The 20,281-nt window shown below is 41.4% G+C and overlaps 1 protein-coding gene across 5 annotated transcripts in view; it reads left to right on the top strand.

The window, feature by feature from the left end:
* ARID1B (AT-rich interaction domain 1B) overlaps positions 1-20,281 on the top strand; it is a 541,437-nt gene that overhangs the window by 233,279 nt on the left and 287,877 nt on the right. The window lies entirely within an intron of this gene.

The following is a 20,281-nucleotide window of genomic DNA, read 5'->3' as shown; positions in this document are numbered from 1 at the left end:
CCTGGCTTTTACACTTGCCTGTGTGTGATCTTACGCAAGTCACTTAACTTTTCTGTGCCTCAGTTTCCTTAGCTTTAAAATGGGGAGTAAATAATCTCCCAATTGAACTTTGACCCACATGTGGGACAGGGGCTGTATCCGTTGAAACTTAGAAACTTTATGGTACACCAGGTAGTGCCTGCCTTACTCCCTGTTATTGACTTTCTTCTCCTTATAGCTCCTATTTCTCACAGGGATTGCCCTGAGGGATCAATTAATAAATGGTATTTATTGAGTGTTTACTGTGCGCAGAGCACTGTACTAAGCATTTGGAAGAATACAATATGGCATAGTTGGTAGATACCTTCCCTGCCCACAAAGAGCTTACAGCTTTGAGGGGATGGCAGGGAACATTTCTACCAACTCTGTTGTACTGTACTCTCTCAAGCGCTTAATACAGTGCTTTCCATATAGTAAGCACTCAAAAAATGCTGTTAGTTGACTGAAATGGTTCATATGGGCAGTCATGGAAAGTGCTGAGGTAGCAGATAGCTGTTAACTCTCTCACGCCCCTTATTTCTTAGTTAAGAAGACAAGATGAGAAGAGAAAAAAATTAAAGATGGTACTTGTTAAGTGCTTACTGTGTTTCAGGCACTGTACTAAGCACTGGGTTGGATAAAAGTAAATCAAGTTGGACATACTCCCTCTCCCACATTGCACTCACAGTCACACAGTCCTACACAGTTCTTCTCTATCCTAATCTTCCTCGACCTCAGCTGCCTTAGACACTGTCGACCTGCCGGTCTCAGCTCCGCAACATTGCCAGCTCCGCCCTTTGTGTCATCCTCGACGCCACTCTCTCATTCACCCCTCACATCCAAGCCATCACCAAAACCTGCAGGTCTCACCTCCGCAACAGTGCCAAGATTCACCCTTTCCTCTCCATCCAAACCGCTACCCTGCTCGTTCAAGCTCTCATCCTATCCCGTCTGGATTACTGTATCAGCCTCCTCTCCAATCTCCCATCCTCCTGTCTCTCCCCTCTTCAATCCATACTTCACGCCGCTGCCCGGATTGTCTTTGTCCAGAAACACTCTGGGCATGTTACTCCCCTCCTTAAAAATCTCCAGTGGCTACCAATCAAAACTACGCATCAGGCAGAAAGTCCTCACCCTCGGCTTCAAGGCTGTCCATCACCTCGCCCCCTCCTACCTCACCTCCCTTCTCTCCTTCTACAGCCCAGCCCGCACCCTCTGCTCCTCTGCCGCTAATCTCCTCACCGTGCCTCGTTCTCGCCTGTTCCGCCGTTGACCCCCGGCCCACGTCATCCCCCTGGCCTGGAATGCCCTCCCTCCACACATCCTCCAAGCTAGCTCTCTTCCTCCCTTCAAGGCCCTACTGAGAGCTCACCTCCTCCAGGAGGCCTTCCCAGACTGAGCCCCCTTCCTTCCTCTTCCTCTCGTCCCCCTCTCCATCCCCGCCCCTTATGCCCTTCCCTTCCCCACAGCACCTGTATATATGTATATAGGTTTATACATATTTATTACTCTATTTATTTATTTACTTATTTATTTTACTTGTGCATATCTATTCTATTTATTTTATTTTGTTAGTATGTTTGGTTTTGTTCTCTGTCTCCCCCTTTTAGACTGTGAGCCCACTGTTGGGTAGGGACTGTCTCTATATGTTGCCAACTTGTACTTCCCAAGCGCTTAGTACAGTGCTCTGCACACAGTAAGCGCTCAATAAATACGATTGATTGATTGATTGACCATCCTCTTCTTCTCAACACGTTATCTGTCCTTGGCTTCACGGATTCCATCCTCTCCTGGCTCTCCTCTTACTTCTCTGTCTGTTCATCCTCAGTGTCCTCCCTGGGTTCCTTCTCCCACTCCCATCCTCTAACTATAGGGGTTCCTCAAGGGTCAGTTCTTGGTCCCCTTCTTTTCTCTATCTACTTAGTCATGAACTCTTTTCTCTATCTACTCATTCATTCTCTGTCACTCATTGGTGAACTCATTTGCTCTCACGGCTTCAACTATCATGTCTGTGCAGATGACACCCAAATCTACATCTCCTCCCCTGTTCTCTCTTCCTCCCTCCACGCTCGTTTCACCTCCTGCTTTCAGGACATCTCCACCTGGTTGTCCGCCTGCCACCTGAAACTCAACATGTCTCAGACTGAGTTCCTTATCTTCCCTCTCAAACCCTGTCCTCTCCCTGACTTTCCCGTCACTGTGGACAGCACTACCATCCTTCCCATCTCACAAGCCCACAGGCTTTGTGTCACCCTTGACTCCGCTCTCTCATTCACCCCACACATCCAATTCATCACCAAAACCTGCCGGTCTCACTTTCATGACATTGCCAAGATCTGCCCTTTCCTCTCCATATCTGCCCTTTCCTCTCCATCCAAACCGCTACCTTGTCGGTACAATCTCTCATCATATACTGACTGGATTACTGCATCAGCATCCGTTTTGATCTTCCAACCTTCTGTCTCTCCCCGCTTCAGTCTATACTTCACTCTACTGCCTGGATTATCTTTCTATGGAAATCTCCAGTGGTTGCCTATCAACATTCGTATGAAGCAAAAATTTATCACTATTGGCTTCAAAGCTCTACATCACCTCACCCCCTCCTACCTCACCTCCCTTGTCTAATTCTACAGCCCAGCCCACACACTCCACTCCTCTGTTGCTAACCTCTTCACTGTGCCTCGTTCTCACCTGTCCCACCATTGACCCCTGGCCCAAGTCCTACCTCTGGCATGGAATACACTCCCTCCTCACATCCGCCAAACTAGCTCTCTTCCCCCCTTCAAAGCCCTGCTGTGATCTCAACTCCTCCAGGAGGCCTTCCTATACAGAGTCCCGCTACTCCTCCCCTCCCCATTACCCCTTCTCCCTCCCTCTGCTCTACCCCCTTCCCTGCCCCAAAGTACTTGTGTATACTTGTATATACTTATTATTCTATTTTATTAATGATGTGTATGTATCTATAATTATGTTTAACTATTTTGATGCTACTGATGCCTGTCTGCTTGTTTTGTTGTCTGTCTCCCCCTTCTAGGCTGTGAGCCCATTGTTGGGTAGGGATTGTCTCTCTTTGTTCCCGAATTGTACTTTCCAAGCGCTTAGTACAGTGCTCTGCACACAGCGCTTAATAAATACGATTGAAGGAATGACTAAATGAATGAATCCCTATTTTACGAATGAGGTAGTTGAGGCACAGAGAAGTGAAGTGACTCACCCTAGGTCACACAGCAGACAAGTGGTGGAACCAGAATTGGACCCCCTGACCTTCTGACTCCCAGGCCCATGCTCTATTGTTTCTTAATGGCCTGAATGAACAAGGTCTTGATTTAGTTAACCCTTTTCTCACTTGTATACAGTATCATCTTTTTGTAATATTAGTTGTAAGTTTTGTAAGTTGCCCTGGTAATTACCTTTATTAGCATGCTCATAACTTCTCATGAACCATTCTGGGAAATATATCTACTCTTTCTCCTAGTGCCCCACTAACTGAGTCAGGGCTTTGAAGAACAGTGTTTATCCATGAGGACCAGGTTTTTGACAACTGGCTTCTTCGAAGGCATTAAAAAGTCATCACTTCTTCAAAATCATTGAAAAACACTACTCCTTCATCACTTCTCTTCTCCTCTTTCCCCTCCCTCTCCTACAAATCACTTTCCTCTTGATATTTTTTTCGTTCTTCAAAGCTAAGAGGGTGGTTGGTGGAAAGACCGACCAGTTGTTATTGAGGAAATTGGCCCTCCCCGTTCTTATCTTTAGTCAGTTTGCTACTCAGAGGCCTGATCTCTGTGTCACTTATGGTCACCGCTCCCTGCTTCCTCTGTCGGCACCCAATTCAGAAAATACTTCCATAGAGTATGCACCTTAAAGGTAGACGAGAAGCACTGCCAGGCTCTTGGCCATGTACCCATTCATGAGTCGTTGCCGTGGGTGACATTCTTTTACCAGTTTCATGCTCCAACTTCTCTTTCCTTGGGCTTATATCTCCATTTCAATTGAATGCATTACCTTTTGTTGGGTAATTTTGTTGGTTAGACAGCTGTTGTGGTTTACAGAGCCTGTTTTTGAAAACTGTTCTGTAGGGCAATATAAACCGGTTGATGCAAATATGGAGCATTTCCTCTTCGATAGATCTATGCAAAAGAAATGAGTCATAAGGCTCTCTGGAGGTCAATGAATGTCTCCACTTATATGACTGTTTCTTTATAGCTGTACATTTTGAAATGCTGCAGCTCTGAGGAGGTCGTCCTGAATTGGCCATTCTACCATGGGATCTTGCTCTTGAGAATAGTGACCATAGATTTTTGAAAGCTTCCACAGTATTGCTTCACCTAACCACTCTACATCTGAGCTGTTGCTGGTCTAACGAAAAGCCAACTCTAGTTACCGAGAAAACTCGGGATTTTATCTAAGCATAAAAGTCTGTTTACTGAACAGGAGCATTTATTGCATAGGCACAATGTAATGAGTATATAATGAACCTTTTTAAATGGTATTTGTTAAGGACTACTATGTGCCAGCATTCATTCATTCATTCAGTGGTATTTATTGAGCACTTACTGTATGCAGATCACTATACTAAGCACTTGGGAGAGCACAGAACAACAATAAACAGACACGTTCCCTGCCAAGTGCTGGAGTAGATACAAGGTAATTAATCAGATTGGAAACAGACCATGTACCACATGGAGCTCACAGTCTTAATCCGTGTTTTACAGCTGAGGTACCTGAGGCACAGAGCAGTTAAATGACTTGCCTAAGGTCACCCAGCAGATAAATGGTGGAGCTGGGATTAGAACTCCAGTCCTCTGACTCCCAGGTCTGTATTCTTTCCAGTGGGCCATGATGTTTCTCTTAGACATATCACAAACTTGTACAAATATCCTATGAATAGCCTACTAGTGTCTGCATCAATGCAGTTCATTTTTCAAATATTTTACAATGAATGATGTTAGCTGTTATTCTTCATCAATTTTAGAATATTAGATTTTTGCCAGCTCATTTACGGTTACTTGTTGTTTTGAAGATGGTAACTTTGAATTGGCATTTACAAATGTTTGCATTATGAGCACCCTACTGAATAGAGTAATGGCCATCTTTTGTAGTTTATGTAGAGAATGCAGTAATTATAGGTGAGCTTCCTAGTATTTTACATTGTGTGTCAACACAAAATTGCTATTAATTTTGATCCATTGTCCAAAACCACCTCTCATGGTAGTTTAGGACACATAGTCACTAACACGTATTGGTTAGTCACAGCATACATTTCTTTTAATATGATCAAATATGTAGGGTGCTTTGACCTGATGTGAATACAGAGAGAAGTCATTAATGCAACAGGTTCTTGAGGATAAGCCTTTTTAAAATATGATTTTGAACTTTGAACTTGACATTTCAAGATATTTTGTGTAATCACATGGGTAGCATTTTACTCAATATTTGCTATATTCATCCAAATATGCTAAACATAAGTGCCTGAAGAAAAAAAAATTCCCAGCTTGACCACAATGAGTGAGTCAAGTCTTCTCAGTATCCTGAGAATCACTGCATGTATGCCCGCATTTAGCTGTGGTATTTGTATCCAATTCTCCTCTCCTTTTTAAAATTTGTGTTTTTACATTTGAATTCATGAAAGTTGTCAAGAAGTGCAGTGAAAAAGATGAGTATGCTAATGCAGCCTCAAATAAAATAGTGTAGATCAAAACAACGCAGCAATTTAACAGTTGTTACAAGTGGTTATCCAGGACTGCTTAAGTTTTTATTTTATTTTATATTAAAAAATAGAAATGATCAAGCCAGGCTAAATAAGTAGGCTGCATATACGGGACTCAGCATAGTTACTTTGCTTCCAGATAGATAGTTTCGTTGGTTCTCTGGTTTCTGTTTCTTCCACAATAAATAATTAAACAGTCAGAGATTTAGACAAGGGTGTGCTTTTGTGTGTGTTGAAACTGCCATATGGAAAAGTTGTTTAATAATAGGTTGGCAGGCTGGACTGCTTCCTTTTCACTTCCATTCAGTGTTCAAAAAATGAAATTGAAGCAGATTTGTGAGATGGATAAAAGTATATGTTTCTGCAAGGATCAGTTGTCGGTGTTAATATTGGAAATATAAGACCTAATTCCTTGGACATAGTTCTATTTAGTCCACGTAGCTTCTGCTGTTGTCTTGTGTTCTTTATTGTCTTTAGCACTTATTGGATCCATAACTTTTGTCCAAAATCTTTGGTTCTCCAGTTTGTATCACAGTATAGGTCCATTCTTTGGTTTGCACTTTATGCATCGCAGATAAGCAGATGCGCTTGGACAGACAACAAACTTTATTATTTGAAGAAAGGAAAGGCGAAAACTGACTGGATCCTTGGTACAGAGTTGATTATGACACTTTGTTCTCAAGAGGTCTGTGTGTGTGTGTGTATGGGTGGGTGGGTGTGCGCTGGGAGTGGGGGGGTTTGTGAGGAGGAGGCACACACTCCTGAGTGTATTCTGCTTTTGCCTCTCCATCAGAAAGAAGCCTAGTGAACAGAAGGCCAGCACCAGAGCCTCACTAGCTGTAGCAGGAGGCTTTCAGAATGGGCTCCCATCTGCTAGGCCTATGTACCGATAAAGCCTACAACAGCTGGCTTGGCTCTCGTGTAATCCATTCATTCCATCTACAGATCAGAAGGTGGCCTGTTTCTGCTCAGAGGCCATTGGACCTGGGAGACTCGCCTCTTAGCCCAGTAGCATTCCCATTAGACCTACAGGCAAGTGTAATGATACGGCACAAGGGTTGGCAACCCGAGTATGGTGGGGGAAGGGTATAAAGTATCATATGAAGAGTGGCAGTGCAGCCTCTTTCTCTAATTACCACTAGTTTTATTTCAGATGAAAAGTGTTTAATAAATGAGCCTGACTTGAAATGAAAATAACTTAATAATCTCATCTGCCTTCTGAATCACTAGCATTAGATGAAGCCCTGATGAATCATATTGGGTATCAAAGATGTAACAAGATCCAGCCATCAGGGACTACTCTTACTGAGGCAGAGCATGGATTTATAGAAAAATTTTATTTTTTTCTCAGCCCACTACAAAAGTAATAGCCCGAAATGCAGAGTTATTTAATTTAGGTGGAAGTGGTTATTTCTTGACTGCCAGAAGAAGTTTGAAGGTTGTCCGTCTTTGCAGAAAGCTATTCATACATTATGCGTCTTCTGAAGATAGACACAGTTCTTGGAGATGTCCTTTGTTAGCCCTGTAGAACACTTGCAGTTCATCGATACCTGGGTTCTAATCCCGGCCCCTCCACTTGCCTGCTGTGTGACCTTGGGCAGGACATTTACTTTTCTGTGCCTCAGTTCCCTCTGGTGTAAAATGGGTATTAAGATTGTGAACCTTGTTTGGGCCATGAACTGTGCCCAATGTGATTATCTTGTGTCTTTTCCAGTTCTTAGTGTAGTGCCCGGCACATAAGTAAGCACTTAACGAATGCCATTTAAATAAAAAAGTCCTGCTAAAGTATCAAGTTTTCTGGCAGTTGATAGAGTCTTCAGAGGGCTCTGAATCTGTTCAAAAAAGACCACTTGAATTATAGTAAAACCGACTTGGCAGAGGTTATGACTAGTGCCCTTTAGGGAAAGCTAGAATCAAAATAGACCCACAGCTATTTGATTCAATTTTTCTATTGATTGGCAAAGTGAACTTTTAAAAATGTGACCTTTCAGAGAGTCAAGATTTGAACCAATGAGGGGGTAGAGGTGGCAGACAGAATTGTTGCGCACATCTCTCTCTGATATGCAAAAGTTTTGTGTTGGAAAATTTGAAATGATAATTGCAATATTGTCTTATTCTAGGTTCTCTTGTATTGTTAAATCATTTCAAAAGAAGGGTAAAGAATTTTCAGATGTGACTACATGAACTTTTTTTTCCTTGCAATCTGTAAAGAGAGATTGTATTTCAAGTAATGTCAGTGGTATTTATTGAGCACTTACTGCTTGCAGAGCAGCATACTCAGTGATTGAGAGAGTACAAAAATACAAGCAGATATTCCTGCCCTCAAGTAGTTTATAATCTAGTGAGGAGGCTATTAAAATAAATTACAGGTAATACAGAGTGACATTTCAACATATTCTGAACTGTTGAAACATGTTATCTTGAGTCTGTTTTAAGAGACTTGTTCCCTTTCTTGGATCTAGGTATATTGACTGTCCCTCTGTTTTAGTCCCAGTTGCCTACTACAAATACTAACCATTCTTTAGGGATTTTAACAAAATAGCAGTAGCAATACTAGGGGAACAAGGTTACTGTGCAAATAATTATAAGACATCATTATTTACATTCAAGGATGATGCTCTTAATGGGGGACTCTTTATCCAAATGTTTATGTGACTGACAAGGTTGTTTTAAACAACTGACGATCCCTTCCGTACCGGCCATTATTGTATTAATATATTTGTTATTTGCAGTGTATGGTGGTTTTGTGATCACATACTTCCTAAAATTTCTGCTCTAATCTATTCCTGATTGCCATATAAAAATTAAATGAATTGTGGCATTCATTAAGGGCTTACCTTGTGCCAAGCACTGTACTATTGGCTCAGTGGAAAGAGCACGGGCTTGGGAGTCAAAGGTTGTGAGTTCTAATTCCGGCTCTGCCACTTATCGGCTGTGTGACCTTAGGCAATTTACCTAACTTCTCTGTGCCTCACTTACCTTGTCTGTAAAATGGGGATTAAAACTGTGAGCCCCATGCGGCACAACCTGATTACTCTGTATCTACCCGAGTGCTTAGAATAGTGCGTGGCACACAAGTAAGCACTTAACAAATACCATCATTATTAGAAGCAGCATAGTTCAGTGGTAAGAGCACAGGCTTTGGAGTCAGAGGTCATGGTTCAAATCCCGGCTCTGCAAGTTGCTGCTGTGTGACTTTGGACAAGTCACTTAACTTCTCTGTGCCTCAGTTACCTCATCTGTAAAATGGGGATTGACTGTGAGCTCCCCATGGGACAATCTGATGACCTTATAACCTCCCCAGTGCTTACAACAGTGCTTTGCACATAGTAAGTGCTTAATAAATGCCATTATTATTATTATTATTATTAATAAGTGCTACAGTAGGTATAATGTAATCAGGTCCTATGGGGGCTCACAGTCAAAGTAGGAGGGAAAACAGTTACTGAATCCTCATTTAGCAGATGAGGGAAATGAGGCACAGAGAAGTGAAGCTATTTGCCCAACATCACACAGCAGACAAGTGGGAAACCCAGGATTAGAACCCAAGTCCTCTGACTCCCAGGTCTGCAGGTTGATATGTCAGGTTGATATTCCACATCAATTGAAGTTGTCCTTAATGATTTATGCAGCCCTTCTGGCATATGATCCTCCCATTCGAACACACCCTACTCTTTGGAGCCAACCGACTTTACCTGTCTCATCATACAAAGCTGTGTGGCAGTGAGCCTTGCTCCAATGCTGATGGACTGATTGAGCCAGGTCCCACTGTTTTGTCCCCTTATCTTGCTCTCTGAAGTTGAGTATGAAGGATACTCAGTGTAGGTGAAATTTCCTAAGGAAACCTGTGTGATTTCTGTGGTAGGCTGCAGTTTTTGATATCTGAAGGTGCAACATTACAAAACCTGTGTGATTTCTGTGGTAGGCTGCAGTTTTTGATATCTGAAGGTGCAACATTACAATTTTGGTTCCCCTCCTTTTCTACAGAGCACTGTACTTGCTTCCTGGTTCAGTATAAGAGTCCTAGGAGTGTTACTACAGCGTACTGGGAACAGTCTGACCAGATTCAGAAATGTCCCAGGGTACTCAGTAATTCTAACTCAGGGGTGAGAAGGAAGATATTTGGATCAATCAGTGATATGTTTTGAGTGCCTACTGGGTGCAGAACACTGTACTAAGCACTTAGAAGACTACAGTATAACAGTCGATAGACACATTCCCTTTGATATAATCATTATGACCCATTGGTCACTTTGGGACCCACTGGGAAATGTAGCGGAATAATCAGAATTTTTTCAACCCTTGTGGTCTTTAATTAGGAGAGCTCACCCTACATCCTGGCCTTTATGGTGATACCCTGCTTCTTGGGGCAGAGGAATTCCTTCTTTCCCTCTAGCTGCCCAAGGCATTGCGTGGGTCAGTGATGATGATTATGATGATGGTTATGGTATTTGTCAAGCTCCGATCTAACTACGAGTGTACAGGTTAATCAGATCGGAGGTAGTCCGTGGCCCAAATGGGTGTCACAATGTAAGTGGGAGGGAGAACAGGTATCGAATCCCTATTTTACAGTTGAGGAAACTGAGGCCTAGAGAAGCCAAGTGACTTATCTAAGGTTAGACCACAGGCAAGTGGCAGAGCTAGGATTAGAACCCAGGACTTCTGACTCCCGAACCCGGGGTCTTTCTGCTAGGTCCCTAGGAATACATTTTACCCCAGTTCAGCCTTGAAATGGGGCAAATGAGAACTTATTCCCCAGATTTCCAGTTAGCTATTGAACCGTAAAAAGCCAGCTGAGAAGAGGAACACTCTTTGATGAGGGAGTCCAGCCCATCTCCTGGGAAATGGAAATTTCTGGTTCTTTTGGCCATTGCGTTTGTCAAAATGTAGTCTGTATTCAGAGCTTTTCTTGCCCCGTTAGGTTTTCAGTTAGACTGTGTGGTCTTTATGATACAGCGGCAATGTTGGTTTATTGTAGTATTTTAAATCATAGAAATGAACTCAGTTGACATTCTGGTGCTTAAAGTATCCAGAATTGTTTGGTTACATATGTATCAAAGTGAACTAATCGTTCATCTCATTCAGTCACTTTTTTACAGCCCCTAGTCCACTAATGCCAAAAACACTTCTGAAACCTGGCACGGTGATTTCAGAGTCACTGCCTAGAACACTGCTCCTAGCGTTCATTCTTTCCTTGTTAGCCCTGTTGTCCCAATTGGAGGGGCCCGCCCTGGCACATTGGTGTCTGGAAAGGGGAAAAAAAGACAGCCAATTAAAAAGAATTGTCTATCCTTCATGCTTAATAGTGAAGTTATAATGGATACTTCATTTCAGCCGAAGTCAGGGGAATTCTAAAAAACCGGTGTCTTTCAGAAAATTATTTTTGGATGTCTTCCAATCAATAACACATGTGGATTTATTGCACATGAAATCTAATGTAATTTGTGGGAAAATCCTAAAACATCTGGGTTCAGGAAGAGTTTTATTAAGATTTACTTCAATTTTAATAGTCATTTAAAAACCAATTATTTTCTCCTTGTGCTGGCAAAGAGTCTGTGGGTCACTCTTCAGAACACAGAGTGGGAGAATGACTGACTCCTCTGGTTTCTGTCACTATTGCTGCATGCACATGCCCAGTCATTTGTGGGCAGATCTATTTTGTGTAGTACTAGCTCCTTGTGGGCCAAGAACGTGTCTAGCAATACTGTTGTACTGTAATCTCCTAAATGCTTAGTACAGTGCTCTGCATACAGTACGTGATCAATAAATATGATGGATTGATTGATTTATTATAAGGAGAAAGTCTGTATAGTCATGGTGCCTGAGACCTTAGTGGCAGGGGAGAGACATCTAGCACCCAGTCTTTAGGTGACATATATGAGTGAACTGTATAGTTTCCATCTACTGAATGCTACGGAGTAAGGAATAAGTTCTGTTAGCGTGATGGCAAATAAAAATTCTCAATTTTGCACCCCTAACCTATACAATTCATCCTTTGTTTTATATATTTAATATCTTTCACCTTTATCATCAAACCATCATCATACCTCTTTGGTCTCCAGCATTGAAGTATATGTTGAGGAAATGGAAACACAAGGGAAAATTCCACTATTTTCAGCTAACCATTTTCGTAGCAACAAACAACCCTAAAGAAGTTGTGTCCAAATCTCACCTCCCGGAACATGACTTCAGTTTTATTTTTTATGATTTCTTCATGGCATTTATAATAATAAAGATGGCTTTTATTGAGAACTTACTATGTGCAAAGCACAGTTCTAAGCACTGGGAAGGTTACAAGGTGATCAAATTGCCCCATGGGGGGCTCACAGTCTTAATCTCCATTTTACAGATGAGGTAACTGAGGCACAGAGAAGTTGTGACTTGCCCAAAGTCACACAGCTGACAATTGTCGGAACCGGGATATGAACCCATGACCTTTGACTTCAAAGTCTGTGCTCTGTCCACTGAGCCATGCTGCTTCTCTAAATTAATAGTCCTAAGTAATATGTAATAGAAGAAGTTTAAAGAAAAATGTCCATGTTTCAAGTGTTTTATTGGAAATAACTTACATTTATTAATACTATACACAAATGGTTTTGAATTAAGAAAATTCATTTTCACTTTTTTGCAAATGGGACTTTAGTAGGACTTTGCTATGTGTCAAGAGCACTTAATTTTGTAACACCACTTGTTCACATAAACTCATACACACCCACCTAGGCTCTAGCCCATTCACTTGAACAATTTTTGCCATATTTATTCACATTCTGCCAGAAGAGTGTAACTAACTTCCTTTTCAAGTCAACTTGTGAAACTGGTCAAACGAGATTGCCACTGCAGTGTAAGATTTCACTGCTGTTCCCTTTAGCTTTGAGACAAAGTGCAGTCCTAGCTATGCCCGCACCTAGTTCAGGGTAGATTATAAAGCATGTGCTTTCTTGCAGAATAAATGATGTGGAAATCTCATTTACCTTGATGTGTCCTTTATGTCTTTCTTGTCTTTCCTTTGTTTTTATTTCCTTCCCCTCTCCTGCTTTTTGTTTAGTGTGTGTGTGTGTGTGTGTGTGTGTGTGTGTGTGTTTGTTTTTACTGGTCCTCCTTTGAAAATGATGAAGAAAAGTTCAAAGAAACAAGGTCTCCCTTTGCAAGCAGAGTGAATAAGGAATGATACCTGGGCTGAGGGGACAGAAGGGACAAAAGTACCACTACATTGCTAGAACACTGATGTTGAGTTTTTCATCCAGTCAGTGTGTATATTGGGCTTTCTCTGTCCTGTCCTGTAGAGATTGCCAAAATAAGAGAATTGGGCCGTTAATGTCTGACAGGCACTTCGCTCTGGTGTGGTGGGGCAGGGACGGAAGGAGGGATTTGCAGTTGCGCTGACCTCTTCTCAAGGATTTAGTCAACTGCCCTTTAGGTCAACTAAACCCAAGGGTGGGAAGATCATCAGTGGAAAGGAGCAAATCCAATACACATTTCTGTCCAGCCCCTAAAAGTAATTGCAGCTATATACTTGCTGCCTCAGGGAGTGAGAGAAAAAAAAGCCTCCTTCCTCTCAACTATATCCTAATATCCTTCTTCATAAAAGATCACTTTAACGTCTCACATGTACCCCATTTCCTGTTTTGTGTTTCCAGAAGTCAGGAAAAACAAATAAGCAAACAATAAAGTTGTCTGTGTTCTTTGATCTGTTTAATTATACCTTTTCCCCATGCTATAGTCCTCTTTTTCTAAAGATAGCAAGGATGTGGGTTCCGAGAGGTGTTTACTAATGTTTGTGGTGTTTGGAAAACTCCTTGTAGACAGGGACCATATCTGATGTGCAGTCAACACTAGTCATTCCCGTTCCCTTGAGAAACATTTCCTAAAATTAGAAAGGAAATAATATTGGGATGGGCTGTGGTTTAAAAAGATATTCAGAAATATGGTTCATTCAAGAGATTAATGGACTTGATTGTGTGTGTGTGTGTGCGCGCGTTTGTGTGTGCATGTGTGTGTGAAATATAGTATGCTCATGACTAGCCACCCGTATTCCTCCACATAATTTGCTTCCTCCTTAATGCCTTTAAACTTTCTAGCAACAAGTGCACCTTTACCAAGGCCACTTATAAATAAGCACAACCTCAGAAATTAGAAATTTTAGCCTACAAATGACCCTTCCATTGCATCTGACAGGTGGTAGTCTAAAAGCAGATGGAACCACATTACTTTTGTGTATTTCGGGTGTTGCATTGCACTGTGGTGTTGGAGCAGAATCGGAATTAAGACTCATTTAGAATCTCAGTAGTGGCTGTCCTGTTTTCATTTACCCCGAGATCTCAAGCTACCTTCTCAATCAGTTGGTCCTTGAGGTCCTTTTCCACCAAAAGAACTCCTCCTGTATCCCTTTTGCTGAGTTTTGTGCCTGTGTTAGTTGTCGAAGTACGCACCATATGCATCTTTCAATAGCCCAAGTGATTGGGTGTCCTTTCATTGATTTCCAACCTGAGCAGCAGTTCCCTTTCATTGATGTACTAGTCATGAGGAGAGATCTCACAGTAATAATAGTGGTATTTGTTAAGCGATTACTATGTGTGAAGCACTGTTGTAAGCGCTGGGGAAGGTACAGGATCATCAGGTCAGACACAGTCCCTGTCCCACATGGGGTTCAACAATCTAAGTAGGAGGGAGAACTGGTGTTGAATCTCCTTTTTACAGATGAGATTACTGAAGCACAGAGAAGTAAGTGACTTGCCCAAGGTCATACAGCAGGCATGTGGCAGAGCCGGGTCTAGAGCCCAGGTCTTTCTGACTCCCAGGCCCGTGCTCTTTCCACAAGGCCATGGTTCTCATAGCCGTAGCCACTCATGGCTTAGTGGAAAGCGTACGGGCTTGGGAGTCAGAGGATGTGGGTTCTAATCCCGGCTCCGCCACTTGTCAACTGTATGACCTTGGGCAAGTTACTTAACTTCTCTGTGCCCAGTCACCTCATCTGTAAAATGGGGATTGACTGTGAGCCCCATGTGGGACCAAGTTATTACCTTGTATCTAGAACAGTTCTTGCCACATAATAAGCGCTTAACAAATACCATAATAATAATAATAATAAACATTCTATGGGAAATTTGACGCCACTGTCGTGGGAGCTCTGCACATGACACCTCATGCCCTCCTTTGGGGCAGGGACTGTTCTACCACCATTGTACTTTCCCAGGCATGTACTATAGTTCTGTGCACACAGTGTGAACTCAGTACAGAATGTTAGCTCTTCCACACTCACTTGGCCCAGTGGAGTGTCTGTCCACTGAATCAGCGCCAAATCAGAGATCTCTGTGTTAGTTACTGGGAGATGCCATTTTGTATGTTTCATATACTGCCAATGGTGCTTATCAAAATAGTTTAAAACGTGGCCTTATGAAGGTTTCAATCATACGGCATTCCAAGAAACAGCCCCTTTTTGGTCTGTTTTCCTTAAAAACAAAATATCCAATTCTGCCAATTTAAGGTCTTTTGGAATTATATTTCTATATTTCCAACTCCACCCATTTCAGGATTATCTGAAAATTTGATGAGCATATTTTGATCCTTTAATCTGTCATTAATAAAGTTACCTAATAGAATCAACCCAGTGTTGATCCATCCTTAGAGCTCCTGTGAGCTGGCTCCCATCCAGCTTCATATCAAAAAACTTATAGAAGAAGTATTCTCAGGTTCCTGAGCATCTATACTGATGCCAAGGGCTTAATGGTGCCTTTGATGATGACAGTGATGAAATATGCCATCTTAGAGTAGGGTCGTTGGTGAGGTTGCCAAGGGGCAGGTCTGCAACCACCAACCGAAACACCTTAGGTAGTTGTTCATTCACCAGCCCATGCCCCTCCCATTACCTTCGCTGTCTCTCATTCGATTGCATTTGGGTTCCGTGTAATGGCCGAGCAGGATTGCTGTTTGTCAGGGTAGGGGGAACAAAGAGCCAATGCCAAACGTTCAGGGGAGTTGGCAGTAGTTTGACATCTAAGCCTTTGTTTAGCCAGTTGAGCACTATATGACGAATCAGAAAACTTGATGAATCGGCCAGGCACTTAACCCCTCAGTGTTGCAGTTTCCTCAGATGGAGCTAATTTCCTTACCTCCCTCCTGCAGTAACAAAAAAAACGCCCAGATTAGACTCGGACTTAGACCTGAAGTAGCTCAAATGGTATTTTTTATGTTATTTTATACTTGCAGAATGTGTCGAGTCTCTTGCAGGTTTTAGGGTCTGGGGAATTGGGTTCTCATTTTGTAAAGATTTGACCCAAACAGAAAGCCTTCCCGGTTTGTTTCAGTTTACTCAAGCTGGCTTTTGTCTCCCTAGAAAGAACTGGTAGCCTCCCCTGGGGCTTCAGCCTTCCAGATTATATATGAGGACAAGTTAATTCTTGTACCACCATTCTCCAATTGTAGTAGTTGCCGAAAACCTGTACAGGCTGGTTATGAAAATTTGCACTTAGTGGTTTAACGTTTTTTTTAATGGCATTAATTAAGCGCTTACTATGTGCAAAGCACTGTTCTAAGCACTGGGGAGGTTACAAGGTGATCAGGTTGTCCCACGGGGGGTGCACAGTCTTAATCCACATTTTGCAGATGAGGTAACTGAGGCACAGAGAAGTGAAGTGACTTGCTCAGAGTCACACAGCTGACAATTGGCGGAGCCGGGATTTGAACCCATGACCTCCGACTCCAAAGCCCGGGCTCTTTCCAATGAGCCATGCTGCTTTTGGAACTGTTTGCTCTCTCCAAAATGTATATTCAATTTAAATTGTGTTGGTATGTACATATAGTTGGGCTAACATAACCAAAACTGGAGGGAGCAATGTTTCTGTGTTAAATGCTCATAAAATGGAAACTGTTAAAATGAAGTGTATTTGCATGGTTTTCAGGATGATTTACAATTTTACACCTATTGTAGGAGGAAAAAATGTGATCATATTTCTTTTTGGTAGTGTTTCTTCCCTACTGACCTTCCTTCGAGGGTGTTTGCAGAGAAGGAACTTGAGGGCTGCCGAAGATACATTAGGATTTACTGTTGTTTGTTCCAGTAATGAATTTGGGAAAGGTGAAAATGGGTTTTAGACTTTTTACCCAGTGTACAACAGCACATGGCATTTTTCATGAATGTGAAAACATTTGGTCAGTACAGAACTACTTTAAATATGGAGTTTATTGGTGACCAAAAATATTTTCCTGAAAATTCCTATACAATGTCTGCAGTTTTCCTTACCTGTAATTCATTTTAATTTGTTTGACTCCCCATCTGGACTGCAAACTCCTAGTGGGCAGGGAATGTGTTTACTAACTCTCCTGTATTGTACTCTCCCAAGTGCTTAGTAGTATTCTACATACAGTAAGTGCTTAATAAATACCATTGATTGATTGATTTTTCAGTTTGAGCCTTTGAACTCCATTTTGGACAGTTGTTTCAACAATCTATTTTGACAAATTTAACTACTGTGCAAGTCTTCCTTATTTAATCTGGTTTCTAAAACTATAGCTTGTTACTATACTAAAAATCTACACAGTTAATATTGGAAAAACCTGGATTCTGGAAAAGGGAAACCCCTGCTGTCTGGGCCTTGCTTTCTGTTTAGCAGGGTTCTCTTGGCTGTTAAGATCATTTCTGCTTTTATAGTATGACTTAAAAGGAATAGGTGTACGGAGATGTTAAGTAGTCTTTATAGACAAGCTTTGAAGATCATCATTAAAAATTATTTAATGCTATTGCAAAATCATATCTGTACGAAACACATAGCTTTTTAGTCTTAGCTGAGGTAAAGTGATATAATTAATTATCATTTTTATTATGGAATTTCTGAAGCACTTTCTGTGTGTCCAAGCCCTGTTCTAAGCACTGAGGTAGATACTAGTGAATCGGGATGGACACAGTCCCCATCTCACATGGGACTCACAGTCTGAGTTTGAGGGAGAATGGCGGAATCTCTCTTTTACATACGAGGAAACTGAGGTCCAGAGAAGGTAATTGGCATGCCCAATATCACACAGCTGGGAGGGGGCAAAGCTTGGTATAGAACTCAGTTCCTCTGACTGCTCTGTGCTCTTTCCAGTAGGCCAAGCTGCTCTTGCCCATGATTTATAGAGAGCTTTTGCACCTCTCTATGAATGATAGACAGCTGCTAGACCAAGGTAATGATCTGGCTTCATGTTGATGCCTCCTTTTATCAGTGAAAGCCTTTCACTGAGTCAGATCTATTGATTATCATTAGTCTACTTCCAGTGATGCCTACTTTGCATTGAAATGTCACAGGCCTGGGATACTAAATGCATGCCAAGAAAGAGCTTGAACTCTGTCAAATACTCTGTGGTAAATTATATGTTTGCTGAGTGTTTAGCAAGTGTAATAGCTTTGCAGCCCCCAAAATGGCAAATGAGGTCATTTTCTGTCTTCTGAACAAATATTACGAAGGGAGTGGGAAGTGTTGGGTCAAATTCTATACTTTTCCTTGCCTTATGGAGTGTAGTCTCCTAGCATGAAGGAGCAAAGAACAGATTGACAGACTTAGGAAATTTTAATTTCTATTTGTTAGGTATTTTCCATTTAAAACAATGCAACTGGTGTTTTAAGGTAAACAAAATCAGAGCATTCATAAATTCAGGTTAACACTAATGTTAATTTAATCCTGAAAATTGGGGCAGAGCAGTTAGGAATCAGAATGCTTCTTACTGCCTCTTTTGATTTTTTTTTCTTTCCCAGAAAGGTTCTTCTGGTGATCCAGGTGCAAGCGTTTAAATACACATGGTCACTTGTAAAGCACAGGCTTTTGTGTTATGCTGCTTATGCTGGTAATTGCATTGATGGATGTTAACATGAATCTAATTTAAACATTGGGCAGTGATGGGGCCAACAAAGTGGACAAATAGAAATTAGATTTATGAAATATTCTGTACTTTTAAATGCTGCCAAAATTACTATGACATAGGTCTGGTACTGTAACTGGCCTTTACCAGCAAATGCTAAGTTAAATCTGATATGCCGTCATGTAGTGTATTTTCTGTAGCCCCTTCCTCCTCAATTCATACTTAGAGAACAGAATTAATAAAGTTAGTCGGCCTTAACTTTTATTTCCTGTTCTGTGAAAGAGTGTTTCATTGCCATATAGTTATCTGAAGATGCATTTCAGTATTATGTTTTTATTGAATTTTTCTCCTAAAAAAAGCCTTCTTCCCATATAGTCCATGTTTGATTCAGAAGTGTCTCAAATGTATCATCGTTTCAGTGATTGATATTGCATACTTGAAGACACTATGCAAAAAATCCAAGAAGCTTGTTTGGGCACTGGCTCAAATACTTTGACAGACTTCTGTTACTATAGTGATGTGATGCTAATATTTGCTCTGATGCTATTGATTCAGCTCTTGTTTTCTTTCATTATATAAGACTCATCGTACATTGTAGAGATTTTATTAAGGTGCTGGTGATAGTGACCAATCAATCGATGGTATTTATTGAGTGCTTACTGTGTGCAGAATACTGTGCTAAGACCTTGGGATAGTACAATATCAGAAAGCTGGTAGAAATGTTACTCCCTAAAAAGATTTTTCAGAGAGAGAGTGACTCAGTGAGTTGTGAATTACATGAATAGCATATGAATTTACATAGTTTATTGTTAAAAAAAAAATGACCCCCAAACAGATTTTATAAATGATTTGTACCAGAAGGACATCACTGATCTTAAATTTTTTTAAAGAGTGAGTAGGAGTTAGGTCTAGCAACTGCTGGTATAGACCATACAAAATTGGATGCCATATATGGAACATAATACATAACTGCATATATGGGGCCTTCTCTGTTCCATCTCAGTACCCGTTCCTGTCCCCCCAGGCTTTTTCCTCCTGGGTAAAAAAAAAGAGGAAAGACCAGCCACACACACATCCCCCTTTTTCTCAGTCTCCTGAGGAAATACGGATTTCCTCTAGATCTCTAAGCTTTATACCTTCATTCTTAGCCTTGGGCAACTAACCTACTTGCTTCTGATTGGTTTCTGGTTACATCATCTTGATTCAGTTTGAGAACCAGCCCACAGAAAATCTCACTGGTAGGTTTTTCATTTAATCATATTTATTGAGCACTTACTGTGTGCAGAGCACTGTACTAAGCACTTGCACTTTACTACGCTCTTAAGTGTCATGTAAGCTGCCTACCCAGACCTCCATTGTTCATTTAAACATCTTGGCTTCATCATCATCCTTATCAGTGGTATTTATTGATGCTTACTATGTGCAGAGCACCATACTAAGGACTTGGGAGAGTATAATACAACAGAGTTGGCAGACACATTTCTTGCCCACAGTGAGCTTACAATCTAGAGAGGGAGAAAGACATTAATATAAATAATTTATAGCTATGTACATAAGTGCTGATGGTTTGAGGATGGAGCAAATATCAGTTGCCCAAAGATCACAGATCCAAGTGTTTAGACAACACAGAAGGGAGAGAAAGCTGGGGAAAAGAGGGCTTAATTGGGGAAGGTCTCTTGGAGGAGATGAGACCTTAAGAATCAATCAGTGGTAATTATTGAG

Source organism: Tachyglossus aculeatus, chromosome 2, assembly GCF_015852505.1.
Source record: "Tachyglossus aculeatus isolate mTacAcu1 chromosome 2, mTacAcu1.pri, whole genome shotgun sequence".
Taxonomy (NCBI): domain Eukaryota; kingdom Metazoa; phylum Chordata; class Mammalia; order Monotremata; family Tachyglossidae; genus Tachyglossus; species Tachyglossus aculeatus.
The sequence above is the reverse complement of the archived record's forward strand: the minus strand, read 5'-3'. Positions and strand labels throughout refer to the sequence as shown.